Source organism: Nomascus leucogenys, chromosome 1a (assembly GCF_006542625.1).
Source record: "Nomascus leucogenys isolate Asia chromosome 1a, Asia_NLE_v1, whole genome shotgun sequence".
NCBI lineage: Eukaryota > Metazoa > Chordata > Mammalia > Primates > Hylobatidae > Nomascus > Nomascus leucogenys.
Window position 1 is genome coordinate 41,267,963 of NC_044381.1, and position 14,904 is coordinate 41,282,866.

Here is a 14,904-nt window from a genome sequence, read left to right on the forward strand (position 1 = left end):
CAGGGGGCCGGGGCTCAGGGGAATAAAGAGCTTGGAAGTAAGAGTTCCATTCAATGACCAGGACACTGAGGTTCAGAGAGGCCAAAGTGCCATCAGTCAGTCAACAACCATTTGCTGAGCGGCTCCTAGGACACAAGAATACTCGGCAGGCTCAGGAGATGGCCCCTGAGGAAGGACCCTGCAGAGACCCTCATGGCTGCCACTCCTCCTGTGCAAGGTGACCCCGGCCCCTGCCCTTCTGCTTATTAGGGTCACAGCCAGTCACTTGGGCCACACGGGCACAGGACTCAGAGCCCGGCTGCTTCTCCAATCACCTGCCTGCTTTTGGGAACCGAGAACCACAGGTCTTGGATCCTTCCCAGAACCCTTGAGACCCAAGGATTGGACAAAGTGCCCATGTTGAGTTACTCTCATTCTTTTGACAAGACAGGGGAAAGCCACAAAAATACCACACTAGCCAGGGCAGGAAGTGGGTGGGACCAGAGTAGTCACTCCTGTGTGGCTTTGGATGGGGTCTGGGGTTGGTGCACCTTTGTCAGTGTTCAGGCTCCAAGACAAATCCTACTCAACATGTGACCTAACAATAGACAAGACCCAAGGAAATGAAAGCTCCCCCAGAGAGGCTGTGTGAAAACCTGAGAATGACCGTTTCTGGGTGGTGAGCTTCTGGGAATTTTCATTTGCTTCTTGATGCTTCTCAGTAACATATAAATTTCCACATAGAACACTATATTTGCAGTTGGGAGGAAAGCCAATCTGTTTAAAAATACGAGAATCGAAGCTGCTCATTGCTCATTGGAGAGTCCCAGAAGGGAACTATTGCACAGTGAAAGCCAGCTGTCTCCATGTCTGTTTACATATGGAAAATTTAATTTCTACTTAGCTGTCCTAAATCTCTCTAATGAAAGATGTGGTTGAGAAACCAAAAAAAGAAGGGATACTGAGTGTAATTCTGCTTTCTGAAAACACATTTTTTGCAAAACATTTTCTAGGTTACTTTAAACTGAAATTACATTTGGTCCAAAGGCAGACAATATTTCCTAAACCTTGGCACTGCCCTTAACTTTACCTGCCTTCCTCCCAGGCAGGCAGCTGGGAGAGTGGACAAGCCCAGATCTGAAACTGTGAGACCCGTGTGCAGGTGACATTGCGTGAGCCCCTTCACCCCAACACAGGGAAAATAACCCTGGACACCGAGTTCCTGGGGGCTCCCTGAGAAAATGCGTGTAAAATGCTACAGTGTGAGCAGCGAGGAGCTGGCTAGTCATCACTCACTATATCTCATTTCTTAAAAGTTGCTTTAAAAATATGTAATGCTTTAGTCATCTTGGCCAAAGTGGAGAGGCAATCCCAGCTTCAAACTCTTGAGACCAAGTGGCATTTTGAGAGCTTTCCATTCAGGAGACGTAATTACAGAGTGGCTCTGGCAGTTGGCTATGATAACATTAGAGCCTGAAGTGGAAGCGATTGTTTCTTATCCTTAACAAAGAGCCCTGATGTGTCTATACTTACATAAAAGTGCTGCGTCTGGTGCATTTTTTTTTTACCCTGTAGGAAAAAATTATCAATGTGTAAATAGAGAATGATATACATTAAAAAATAAGGCAATAAAGGGGTGGCCACACCCCCACTCAATCAGGCCCTGAATAAAGGATAATTCCAGCATTGTTATGGGGCAGCTGCACAGCATCAACCAGAAACACTCATATGCCCAGGGAGGTGCGGGTCCCTTCCTATGCACTCCATGTCCAATCCAGACATCACATGCTGCCAAGCGGTATTCTCACCATCTCTTGGATCCACCCTTTACTATTCAGTCCTTAGTCTAAGCTCCTGATCAACCAGAGGCTATTCAGAATGCAACAGCACATGTTTATTTATGTTTCCTTTAAGGGCAGATGCTGAGCTGGGGGACCTGGGGGAAGGAAGTAATCAGAAACCTTAGAATTGGAGGCACCTAAGGGTGATCACGGCAGCCCTATCCTAAAAAAGAAAAAAAGGAAAGAAGGAAGGAAGGAGGAAAAAAGAGAAGGAAAGAGAAAAGGAAGGAAGGAGAGAAAGAAGGAAAGAGAGAAAGAAGGGAGGGAGTGAGGAAGGAAGAGAAGGAGAAAGAGGGGGAAGGAGGGAGAGATTTGAGCCACACTTGCTCAACCTTCATAATGTTAAGGAGGGCCTTAGGACTGGAGGGTAGAGGATGGGGTGGGGGGGCCTTCAGCTTTAAAACAGTTTGATTTTCGGGCTGGGCGCGGTGGCTCACGCCTGTAATCCCAGCACTTTGGGAGGCCGAGGCAGGTGGATCATGAGGTCAGGAGCTCAAGACCATCCTGGCTAACACAGTGAAACCCTGTCTCTACTAAAAAATACAAAAAATTAGCCGGGCGTGGTGGTGGGTTTCTGTAGTCCCAGTTACTTGGGAGGTTGAGGCAGGAGAATGGGGTGGAGCCAGGAGGCAGAGCTTGCAGTGAGCTAAGATCGTGCCATTGCACTCCAGCCCGGGCGACAGAGCAAGACTCCATCTCCAAAAAAAAAAAAATTTTGATTTTCAACAATGATATGTGTGTATATCCTTTGCATACTTGAAAATAAACAGAGATGTGCTCTGGTCACCCCCTGCATTGACTCACATGAGCTGGAAACCAGGGATATTAAGAAGCCCTTGGGGAGTCAAGTGTGGTCTCTAATGGATGAATTAGGGCCACGAATTATTCCTTATGCAGCATAGTTTGTTTTGCAGACAAAATATTTTGGAACGTGTTTAAAAGCAAGATCAGGGAAAGGGTCAAAGAACCAGATGCCCCTTTTGCCACTGAAGATCTTAGACCCTCAGATTTTGTCTGCCCTGGAACTGGGGGACAGGGGCATCCTCTCTGCAACCGTAAAGTCAGGGTCTTCTGACTGGGATCCCCCAAGCCTACTTTGCACCTACTTTGCATGGTCAAAGACCAGCAGTTTTATTCGTTCAGTTTACCACCTCCACAGCTACATGAATCCTTCAGGCACCAGTGTTTCAAGGACCAAGAACATGAGCGTGCTCAGATACAACCCTACATCTGGCAAAATCTATACAACTTTCATTAATTAATTAATTTTTTTGAGACAGGGTCTCGCTCTGTCACCCATGCTAGAGTGCAGTGGCACAATCACAGCTCACTGCAGCCTCAACCTCTGGGTTCAAGCAATCCTCCCACCTCAGTCTCCCGAGTAGCTGGGACTACAGGCACATGCCACCACACCTGGCTTATTTGTGTATTTTTTGCAGAGAAGGGTTTCACCATGTTGCCCAGCCTGGTCTTGAACTCCTGGGCTCAAGCCATCCACGCACCTCGGCCTCTCAAAGTGTTGGGATTATAGGCGTGAGCCATCCTGTTCGGCTATACAACTTTATTTTAGGAAGTTACAAGTTCCATGTAAGACACATTTCAATGAAAAATTCTACTTATGGGTTGTGTCTAGCTGGCATATTCTGAGAAGCAAAATAATTTACCCAGAGAAGACAAGCTAGGAATACTTAGAATTACTGGGTATCAGTAACTAGAAAAATAAAAGGCCTTCTTCATGTATTCATTCAGCAAGCACATATTAGTATGCTATATACCATTTTCCTTCTAAAAGCCCCACATTCCTAAAAGGCCTGTTGGAATTCCCTCATGAACACACTAGACCTAGAGTGGGACCCCCAGAGCAACCTGGTGTCTCAGCAGCCCCTGGCCACAACCCTCAGCCTGCAGGGCTCCCTCCACCTCTACCACCTTTCTCCTAGGCACCCTTGCCTCTCCTCTTTCTCCTCAGGGCCCGAGCAGGCCAGGGGCAGCCAGATCTCGGGGAGAAGCCAAGCTCCAGTGCTGGACGCAGGGGATGTGGCACAACATGGACCCTGGTTCCATTTCCATCTGCCTAGGCAGAAAGGGCAGCACTGTCCCTGAGCTGTCCCCAGGTCACTTAGGGGCTGTCATCCACAGATCCCTCCTGGGTGGACTCATCTGCATCTGGATTTAATTCCTTAGACGAAATGTCACCAGGCGCCCTAGCCACAGACTACCACAGCCTCCACAGTTCATGAGGGCCCTACCAGGGGTCAGAAGGGACTCGGGCTACATTTGCCAACCTTGAATGAACCCCTCCTTCCCCCTTCTTTCCCCATCATCAGTCAGGGACCCAGGAGTTTTGGTCCAAGTCCAGAATCCACACGGAACAGTCCTGGCCTCTGTGAGCAGGGACTGCCAAGCCGCATGGGGCTAGAACCTCTGCAGTGTCCTCAGACTTCGTCATCCCCATGACAAGTTCTGTCTGGCAAATCCAACCTGCTCTTCCTGCTCGTATTTTTTACCCATATGCTTTTTTTTTTTTTTTTTTTTGAGATGGAATCTTGCTCTGTCACCCAGGCTGGAATGTGTAGTGGCCCGATCTCGGCTCACTGCAACCTCTGCCTCCTGGGTTCAAGCCATTCTCCTGCCTCAGCCTCCCAAGTAGCTGGGACTACAAGCACCCGCCACCACGCCTGGCTAATTTTTTGTATTTTTAGTAGAGGCGGGGTTTCACCGTGTTAGCCAGGATGGTCTCCATCTCTTGACCTCAGGTGATCCACCCGCCTCGGCCTCCCAAAGTGCTGGGATTACAGGCATGAGCCACTGTGCCCGGCCCCATCTGCTTCTTTTTATCCTTTGCACTCTATGCTGAACCAGATCCTTCCTGGAATAACGGTGAACAGATGAAGGGAGGAGAAAAAGAAAAAAAAAAGAGGAAGGAAAGAAGGGAGGGAGGAAGGAAGGGAGGAAAAGAAGGGGGTAGGAGGAAAAGGAGAAAACAGAGAAGAGAAAGGGAGTTGATGAATTAGCTGGTTGGTTAGTTGGTCAGCTGTTGGTCGGTTGGTTGGTTGGTTGGTTAGTTGAGCCTCTGCTGGTGGGCACAGGGCTTCTTGGCCAGCAGGACAGGGAGAGCTCCTCAGAGGGTTGTGGTGGGAGAAGGGAGCCCCGCCCCTCACTGGCACACTCGAACAGGGGTGCTGTGGAGGAAGCCTGAGTCTCCCCTGTCCTTCCTGGCACATTTCTGCACACACGAGCACCTCGCCTCTTCTTGGACCACACAGATACACTCAGGGCCAAGAGCCGCTGCCTGGTGGCCCTGGGCAACCTGAGACTGCGGAGCTATGGCTACCACCCAAACCCATCCTGTCCCTGAGGGTGGGACCCTCAAGCAGGGATGCTGGATATCCCTTGTTGGGATGTCCTGGAGAATGAGGACACCCCAAGACTGAACTGACGCTGCAGGACTGAGTCAGCACTGTTGCTCATGAGCTTGGGAAGGGACACGCAGGGATGATGGGGAAATGGGCCCACATCTCCCCATAGCCAGAGTGGATGGATGCCCTGCTGCAGACTGGCAGGCGCTTGTCAGACACTGTCATGGATGACAGGCTTCCGTACAGGTCACACACAGCAAAAATGCAGTCCTCAGCTCTTTCACCCAACAGCGAGCCACCAGTGGGTGACACATAACACCATTAATAATGGAGAAACTGAGGCACTGGTCCACGGGATGAGGCCAGATTTCCTTCCACACTGCTCCCCTTTCCAGGCACCAGTCCCTCAGCACATGTGCTCCATGGTGACAGGAGGATGTATCCTGCTCTGACCTCCCCCAGATCATGTGTGACTCCCTCTCTGGAGTGTCCAGAGAAAATCCAGTACCACGATGGGCTTGGAGAAGCCCGCAGTCCCCTAGGAGCCCAACTAAAGGCCCAAGGGATGAGCTGTCATAACCCTCATTTTGCAGATAAGGAAACTGAGGCCTCCAGTCCCAGCCCAACCTCTGCCCAGTGAGTCCTGAGGTTTGAGGATGAGGAGGGGCACTTGGGACACAGCCCAATCCCAGAACAGATGATGTGAGCCGCTAACTCTCAGTGAATGAGCTGGGACCCTGGGCACAACACAGAGAAGGCGTTGTGTCCAAAGCCAGCTGGCCTTCAGCTGACCACCCCCTGCCCCAACACAAGGGCCTGGGAAGAAGAGCCATGGGCAGCGACCAGAAAGCAGCCAGGTTTCCCTGCTGCTGAGAAATGTTTAACCTTTCTGCACAATATGAAAAAGAGGGTCAACCTCACTGGGGCTGGAGTTTGCTGTCATCCTAATAGTTCACAACATTAAATCCTGTGCACACACATACAAAGATGCAACACAAACACAAGCACTCATTGTTTACACCTCAAACTGATTTTAGGCAATGATACCTGTATTTCCCAGCCATCCCAGAAAATGACAACATTCTAACTGCCCTAATTCACAGACACAGAGCATAGGAAACACGCAGTCAAAGAGCTGGGACAACCTGGATCCCCAAGGACCAGAGGCACGAACTACAAAAAGGGGCACGGCCAGCCTTGCGGCCTCTTTCCGCCCATGTCTATCTGAAGAACTGGAGGTCTTAATGAACCTCAAACTTCTGCCTAGCAGTGCCAAAGCACCCGCTTTCACCCTGGTTTTATATTCTCCCTTACAAGAGGTGACACTTAGGGGAAATGCTGAGTGGCAAGAGTAAAGTAACAAAAAGAAAAGACAATCCCAGCATCCGACATGGGGTCTCCGTTGCCATGGCAATCGCCCAGGCAATGACATGTGTTCTTTTTTTCAAGCAGGCTATTTTCCTTTCCCATCCATTTGAAAAGAAATGGGAAGAATGGGGAAGGGTGGAGAAGTCCAGAAACAAAACAGGTCTCATCACAGTCCAGCCCAGCACTTACCATTCAGTAGGTATCCTGGAGAATCCTGTTCCAGAGCCGGGGGCCCCAAGACCCACCGCGAGGACTGCCAAGGTGGTCTTCTTTAGCTCAGTCTCCACTGGGCTGTGCTCAGGAGCGGGCAGAAAGCTGATTAAAACCCCTCTTCAAACTATACACCAGGCAGTCACCTCCTCATTCTGCAGAAGGGTCCCGCCAGCTGACCCCCTGCAGAAGCCCTGCTCAGCCCCGGACACTCAGAAAAATGAGCCCACACAGGATCTCAAAGCCACCTGAAACAAGCGAAAATCTCCACCTTTTCCAATGTAACCTACTCACCGCCTTCCTCTGGGGACGAAAATCATTTACAAAGCAAACAGGAAAGCCGGAGGCTCCCCCAGCTCCGCACAGGCAAACTCGACGCTTGCGGGAGCCGCTTCCAGAGGAGCCCCAGGGAGGTCGCTCACAGTGGGCAGCAGGAGGCTGGCGTCTCCTTGGGGACCTGGAGGGCCGGGCTGTGCTTCCCGCGCCAATCAGCCCAGGACTGAAGCCCCTGGGGTTCTGAGGAGCGGTCCCGCCTCCCCGGCCCGCCCCGAAGGTCCGCGGCACCCACAGGCAGCCGCCCCGTCTCCTCCTCTCCCCGCAGCTGCAGGGACGCTCTGAGCCCTGACAAAGCCGCCTGCGGAGAGCCAGTGGGAGGGCTAGGGGCGCCGGCCCGGGTGCACAGGCCGCTCTCCATGACAACAAGGGCTGGGAGCTGCGGGCGGAGCGGGTCCCTCAGGCCAAGGGGGAAATACTGTTTATTTTTCCTGACACTTCTGCCCGGAGCTATCACCTCTGCCAGATTTTCTAGAGGGTCCTGGGGCAGCAGGAACTTTCTTTGCTCCTTCACCACAAGGAAACCCCTTTTCAGGTGTGAGCACTTTCTTCGAGGCTTAGAGAGGGTAGGGTGGGAAATAGGCACTTGCTTAAAGAGGTCTTGGTGCAGAGGCTGTGCGTGCATGTGCGTGTGTGTGTGCTGTGCATACTTTGTGTGTGGTGTGTGTGCAGGGTGTGGCATGTATATGTGGTGTGTGTGGGTGTGGCAGGCTGTGTATGGTGTATCTGATGTATGGTATGTGTAATGCGCTTTGTGGTGTGTGTTGTGTTGTGTGTATGTGTTGTATGTGGGATGTGATGTGTGTATGGCTTGTTTTGTGGTTTTTGTGTGGTGTGGTATGTGTTGTGTTGTGTATGTAGCATGTGTGTTGTGTGTGTGATATGGGGGTGTGTGTGCAATGCGTAGTGTGTGTTGTATGCATGGTGAGTGTATGGTTTATGTGGTGCGTGTTGTGTTGTGGTATGTGTTGGGAATAGGCCCCCAAATCAGGCTATAAACTGGCCCCAAGACTGGCCATAAACAAAATCTCTGCCACACTGTGATGTTCATGATGGCCATGATGCCCATGCTGAAGGTTGTGGGTTTACCGGAATGAGGGCAAGGAACACCTGGCCCACCTGGGGCAGAAAACCGCTTAAAGGCATTCTTAAACCACAAACAACAGCATGAGCGATCTGTGCCTTAAGGACATGCTCCTGCTGCAGATAACTATCCATTCCTTTATTTCCTATAAGGAATACTTTTAGTTAATCTATAATCTATAGAAACAATGCTTATCACTGGCTTGCTGTCAGTAAACATGTGGGTAAATCTCTGTTCAAGGCTTTCAGCTCTGAAGGCTGTGAGACCCCTGATTTCCCACTCCACACTTTATATTTCTGTGTGTGTGTCTTTAATTCCTCTAGCGCTGCTGGGTTAGGGTCTCATGGACAGAGCTGGTCTCAGCAGTATGTGTATGACATTCAAATCACTTGAACCCAGGAGGCAGAGGTTGCAGTGAGCCGAGATTGCACCACTGCACTCCATCCAGCCTGGGTGACAGAGAGATTCTGCCTAAAAAAAAAAAAAAAGCAATGAAGAGAAAACATTTTGAAGGAAAAGGACGTCCCTAAGTGCCAAAACCGAGGTCCGAGCCTCGGCCCACACCTCAAGTGAGGGGCCTTGTTACCCTCAGCTGTAAAGTGGACATATTTTACATCTAGCCGGGCCTCCTTCGGCATTGCCAGAGAATTCCACAGGACACAAATGCACACATGGCCCAGCTCCCGCTCATTGCTCTGTTCATGCCAGCTGGTACCATTCTACTACTCCAGTATTTACATGTGCTTTTTATTTTTTAATCAGACTCTACCAGGCCTGTTATTTTAGGTGTGTTTTTCTCACCCTGCAACATATTGCAACATTTTTGCTTTTAATAAATGTTCTCCTATGGCCATGGGATTCTTCCCACCCAGTCCTTCCTAGGTCCCAGCCAGTTCTTTGCTGGTGCTTCTCTACTCTCTGCCCTTGCAGTCCCTGACAGGAGGTAGACATGGGTGGAAATCAGCAATCAAGCGCTTTTTCCCTTCTCCGACGGGCACCTCTCTCTCACTGAGCCCTGAGCCACAGACCCCACTCTGCCCAGATAGTCTCAAGGCACCATGAACAATGGCTCATTTTTACACTCCCATATGCCTGTCTTACAGAGGGATGGAGAAATTCCCGCAAACCCAGGACACCACATACCACCCAGAGCATGTGGACCCAAGACCCTCCAGACCCCTTGTTCTTTTTTATTATTATTATTATTCTTGAGATGGAGTCTCACTCTGACACCCAGGCTGGAGTGCAGTGGCACGATCTTGGCTCACTGCCATCTCTGCCTCCTGGGTTCAAATGATTCTCCTGCCTCAGCCTCCAGAGTAGTTGGGATTATAGGCGTAAGCCACCACACCCGGCCTAGACCCCTTGTTCTTACAAGGGGAGCACAGGTCTGAGGACCTCCTGTGGGTCTGCATTTCTGGTTTGTTCTTGGGACTTGTGTTGGGCAAGAACCAGCAGTGTGGCAGGCAGCCTGCACCCCAGTCCCACAGGGTCAGCCTCTCAGGACTGCCAATTGGTCACTACGTGCCCACATGGTAGGTGACTTCCCACGCGGTGTCTGGACCAAAAGGCAATGCCCGGGGATAGCTCTCGGGACCCAGGTAATCCTGTGCTTCTCATCCCTTCCCGTGGAGACAGCTTTGGGTTCCTCAGTCTAGCTGTCCTGATCTGGCCTTCGCTGTGCCGGGAAAAATCCCACAAATAGAAACATAGACTCGTGGTCTAGGAAAAATGCCATAGTCTCACTAAATGGTTTTTTGCTCCTGAAGAGCTGATGCACAAAATACCATGTGGCTGTTAAAATAATCAGGAGTGTTATGTGGCAACATGGGAGAACACTGCAAACAATGAAAACAGAATCATGAAAGCTGCAATTACCACCTGGTCAAAACTATTTCTGCACGTGTGGAGGGGACAGAGTGCGTGGTGGGACTCTGTGTAAATATTCTTCTTGTTTTCTTTTGTTGTGATGAGAAATGTATAATAGGCTGGGTGCAGTGGCTCACGCCTGTAATCCCAACACTTTGGGAGGCCGAGGCAGGCAGATCACGTGGTCAGGAAATCGAGACCATCCTGACTAACACGGTGAAACCCCGTCTCTACTAAAATACAAAAAATTAGCTGGGCGTGGTGGCAGGCACCTGTAGTCTTGGCTACTCAGGAGGCTGAGGCAGGAGAATGGCGCGATCCCGGGAGGCAGAGCTGGCAGTGAGCCGAGATTGCGCCACTGCACTCCAGCCTGGGCGGCAGAGCAAGACTCTGTCTCAAAATAAATAAATAAAGTACTATATAATAAACTAAAACCAGGAAAAAAAAAAAAAGGGATTTCCTTTGTTTTCTAAGTATCCATTATGTTCCAGGTACTTTCCCTAGGCAGTTTCATTTAATTATCCAAATCCAGGTCTTTTCACCCAAAACTTACACACCTCTCAGAGAACGGCTGTTTCATGACTCCTAAAACACGAAAGAGAGTGAGAGCTGCAACGTGTCCAGGGTCAGCCCCAAGTCCTGCCCCACAAGGTGGTCCCCGGCCTGCCCCGGAGAGTGTCGGCCACGTGTTACCATGGAACTCAGCCCTAAATGGCCTGAGCCCATGGCAACTTTTGTGTTCAAAAGCCTCAGCAAGGCCAGGCGTGGTGGTTTACGACTGTAATCCCAGCACTTTGGGAGGCCGAGGCGGGCAAATCACTTGAGGTCAGGAGCTCAAGCCCAGCCTGGCCAACATGGTGAAACTCTGTCTCTACTAAAAATGCAAAAATTAACCCGGTGTGGTGGCTCACACCTGTAATCCCAGCTACTGGGGAGGCTGAGGCAGGATAATCACTTGAACCTAGGAGACAGAGGTTGCAGTGGGCTGAGATCGCGCCATTGCACTCCAGCCTGGGCAACAGAGTGAAACTCCATCTCAAAAAAAAAAAAAAAAGCCTCAGCAAAGAAAACGTGTCTTCACTTGAGGTTTGAGCAATGTAGATTTCCCCCAGAAAAATACAGAAACACTTCAATTCCAAGCTTTATTTGTTGGGTTTTTAAATATCCAAGTGGCTGCCCACGCCAATAAGATAGTCCTCCTTTGCTACCTAGGAGCACAAAGGTGCCAGTGCCTCATCCCAGAGGGCTGGACACGCTCTCCTTTCTTTGCCGCTTTCAGCCATAAGCTTGTGACATTTCACAGGAGAAGCATCAACTGCAGCTTCCTGTCGCCCCAGCGGACGGTCTCACACCCGCTCCTGCTAGCCTCCACCCTCCGGTCTGATTCTGGAGGAGAAGGAACAGGTGGTGGCACCAACTCTTTCCAAACTGCTGAGCCAGGAACAAGCTTCAGCATCTGGGCACGCGGCCACAGGGCACTGTCTGTGTCAGACCTGCCAGGGCCCAGCAGCCTAGGAATGGCAGCATCCCTCCGAGAGCCTACCCAGACATATAACACACTGTGCCATGTTATATGTTATATGACATATAACACACCAATCAGTGGCCTGAGGTGAAAGCCCACCACAAAACAGAATTTGCTTTCTGTAGCAACTGGTCAAAAGGAAGGAGTGAAGTATTACATATTAAATTGGAATTAAATAAGAAGTCTTTACGAAATAACTGCATATCCATCTGTATATGGAATATATGATGAATACATGGTTCTAAATACTTTGTACGTGCCAGGCCCTCACACAAGGATATCATTTGCTCCTGGGTGGTCCATCATTAATTCTGTTCCACAGATGAGGAAACTGAGACTCAGAGGAGGGCATGGCTCAGCCAAGGTCCCACAGCTGGCCATCGGGAGCACCCCACGGCAGCCCCTCTATTCCGGTCATGGAGACTGCTTGTCCCACTTGGCTCACCTCCGTCAGCATGTGTAAAATTCTTTGGGAACAGCAGTTCTGGGTGAGGGTGGGCAGTGAGTGTCCCTGGACACGGGAGCTCCAAGATTCTCCTTCCTGGACTCCTGGGCTCTCTGACCTCAGTGCCAGCCCTGGTAGGCTCTGGAGCTGAATCGGTGGAGCCCTGTCAGCCCCTGGGGACACCAGGGTCCCTGAAAGAGAATGCTCTTCCCCAGGTGGCCTCAAGAAGCACCCCGATACCTAGTCCAGGTTGCCCCTCCTGCCCTCTGGACTGCATCTGGAGGGGATGGCAGTTTTAATTTTCAGTGGTGATGGCTCTTGGAACACAGCACTCAGACCTGAGGATGCTGGCAGGACGGAGTGCTGGTGGCCGCCACAGCCGGGTAAAGGGACACCAGGGAGGATAGACCTGCCAGGCATCCAGAATGTGGGAAAGATGCTTTACTAACACCTGCGTTGCTCCAGAAACTCCCTCAGGGGGACCTCACTTGCAAAATGATGAAATGATGTCTCCTTGCCACCAGGGCCCTCCCTGTCAGGGCCTCACTGCCTCCCTACTCCGTCCTTGCAGCTCCACTTTCCAGCTCCACCCAAGGCTCCAGCACTCCGGGATGATGCATCCCAGATCCCCAATCCTATCATTACCAGCTGTGCAAACCCACGGGACCTAAACACAGGGAAACACACAGTGTTTCCACCCGGCTGAGGCAGGCTGCCTGCCCACAGCTGCTGGTCTGTGTACAGGCCCATGGCAGAATGATGGTAAGGGCAGCATCGGCCTGTCAACATTCTGGGAATATGGTGTTTAAGACCAGTGCCAACTCAGCCTTGGTAAACGGCATGTTATAAAACCTCAACTTAGACACTTTTTCCACTTGGCATCAGGGGACCCAGAAGCCCAGTCAAGTCCCCGGCCTGGTGTCCTCTTAGCTTTGACATCTGGACTTTGTGGGAGAGAAGACACCAGGCCCCAAGCCATGAGAGCAGCTGACAAGGTTCTCTCCTTAACCAGACTCTACTCAGGCTCCACTGAACTCTCTTTCAACCAAGCCCTGATTTGGGGGTTTCTATGTTTGTCTCTGCATTGTCCAATTTTTTTTTTTTTTTTTTTTTTTTTTGAGATGGAGTTTCCCTCTGTCGCCCAGACTGGAACGCAGTGGTGCGATCTCGGCTCACTGCAACCTCCACCTCCAGGGTTCCTGCAATTCTCCTGCCTCAGCCTCCCAAGTAGCTGGGATTACAGGCACCTGCCACCATGCCCGGCTAATTTTTGTATTTTTAGTAGAGAGGGGGTTTCACCATGTTGGCCAGGCTGGTCTCGAACTCCTGATCTCAGGTGATCCGCCCGCCTCAGCCTCCCAAAGTGCTGGGATTACAGGCGTGAGCCACCGCACCTGGCCTCCATTGTCCAATTTTAGCAAGGATCCTACTAAGTCAATTAGCTAGAATACCCCATCCTCAGTCATCAGGTCACCTTCACTAACTGGCCAGACTCCCCATCCCCTGCCACACCCTGGGTGCTGTCTGGTCGCGGTGGCCAGCTTTCAGCAACAATCCTGTTAGGTGGCTTGAGCCAGAATCGCCCTTCCCCCTGCTGTTTTCCCTCCGTCATTCTCCATCCGGCAGCCCCCAACCTGCTCTTGGCTGTCAATCCCCAGTTGTCTGTGCTGTGTGTTGTCTCTGCTGTGTTTGGAACTGAGCCAAATACCTCTCTCCCACTACAAGACCCTGTACCTATCTCAATGGGCCTGAATAAAGTTGGCCTTATGGGGTTTTAACAAGCACCAGGAATATTTTTTCTTTAACACAGCTGATCCCAACATCCTCCAGCTGTCTCCTCCACCTCTGCAGCCCAACACTGCCTTAACCCAGAGTGGATCTCCACAACCACCCCCTCTTTGACCCTGGGGACAACCTGGACCTCACCCCTCCTTGTCTTGGGGGATGCTCTGATGTTCACCTTCAGGTACTGGCCAGAGTGAAGGTCCCCACCACAGTTCCCTGTGCTGTGCGAACTCCACGCTCCAACCCTCTCCCAAGAGTCTGGCGTGCATGCTGGCGTCAACCCTACAGTAGCTCTTCGAGGGGCTGCTGCCATTGCCCCTGCACCTTAGGGAGACCCCAGGCTTGGCCAAGGACCCAGTGGAGGGTGATGGTGGTGACAGCGCACTGGACCACTGGATCTGGCTATGTGCTACGTCTTGGGCCTGGAAGACCTCAAGTGTCCTGCCCTGCACATTCATCTAGCAAAAGCTCAAGTTCCATCCAAGAGGGAATTGGGGCCCAGAAAAACCTCCAGGTTCCCCACACTGTGTGGTGGGTCAGGTCCAGGTCCCTCTGCCACCCTCACTGAGGGGGTGCCACTGCTACTCTTGCTTAGTGGGCTTCCTTCAACCAACCAGCCTGGTTGGGGCTTGGTTGGGGCTTCCTTCTTCTGCAACCCAGCAGCTTCCATTAGCAAGACACCAGGTAGACATATCATTGCTGCACCAGGGCCACACAGGACCCTGCACACAGGAGAGCTCAGACAACTGACAAAATTTAAATGGGCTCTGCTCATCAGAGCAGCCAAACAATGACACTCTATAACAGTGAGCATGTCTTGTGCTCAGGGCTTGGTCCCTAAGCACCAATTTCCAGTAATGGAAATCAGGGTTTTCAGGGGAAGTGACTCACTCCAGGGCTGGGGCAGAGAACATAGAAGACGAGCCTGGAGCAACTTGTATTCCAGAAAGTGAAGAGGTACTAAGAGAAAGAAGGAAAGGAGGGAAGGGAGGGAGGAAGGGAGGGAGGAAGCAAAGGAGAGAGGGAGGGAGGGAGGGAGGGAGGGAGGAGGAAGGAAGGAAGGAAGGAAGGAAGGAAGGAGAAAAGAAGGAAGGAAAGAAGGAAGG

The 14,904-nt window shown here is 51.2% G+C and overlaps 1 protein-coding gene across 3 annotated transcripts in view; it reads right to left on the reverse strand.

Annotated features, from left to right (window-relative positions):
• FGD3 (FYVE, RhoGEF and PH domain containing 3) overlaps window positions 1–14,904 on the reverse strand; it is a 120,686-nt gene that overhangs the window by 82,039 nt on the left and 23,743 nt on the right. The window contains exon 5 of one of the 3 annotated variants that reach the window (XM_030803090.1): window positions 6,737–6,838. The exons of 1 other annotated variant lie outside the window; for it this stretch is intronic. The gene's annotated coding sequence lies outside the window, so the exon portion shown is untranslated. Of the gene's footprint in view, window positions 1–6,736; window positions 6,839–7,051; window positions 7,865–14,904 lie in introns of those variants that run through there. One more of the 3 variants, XM_030803136.1, reaches the window with a different exon arrangement.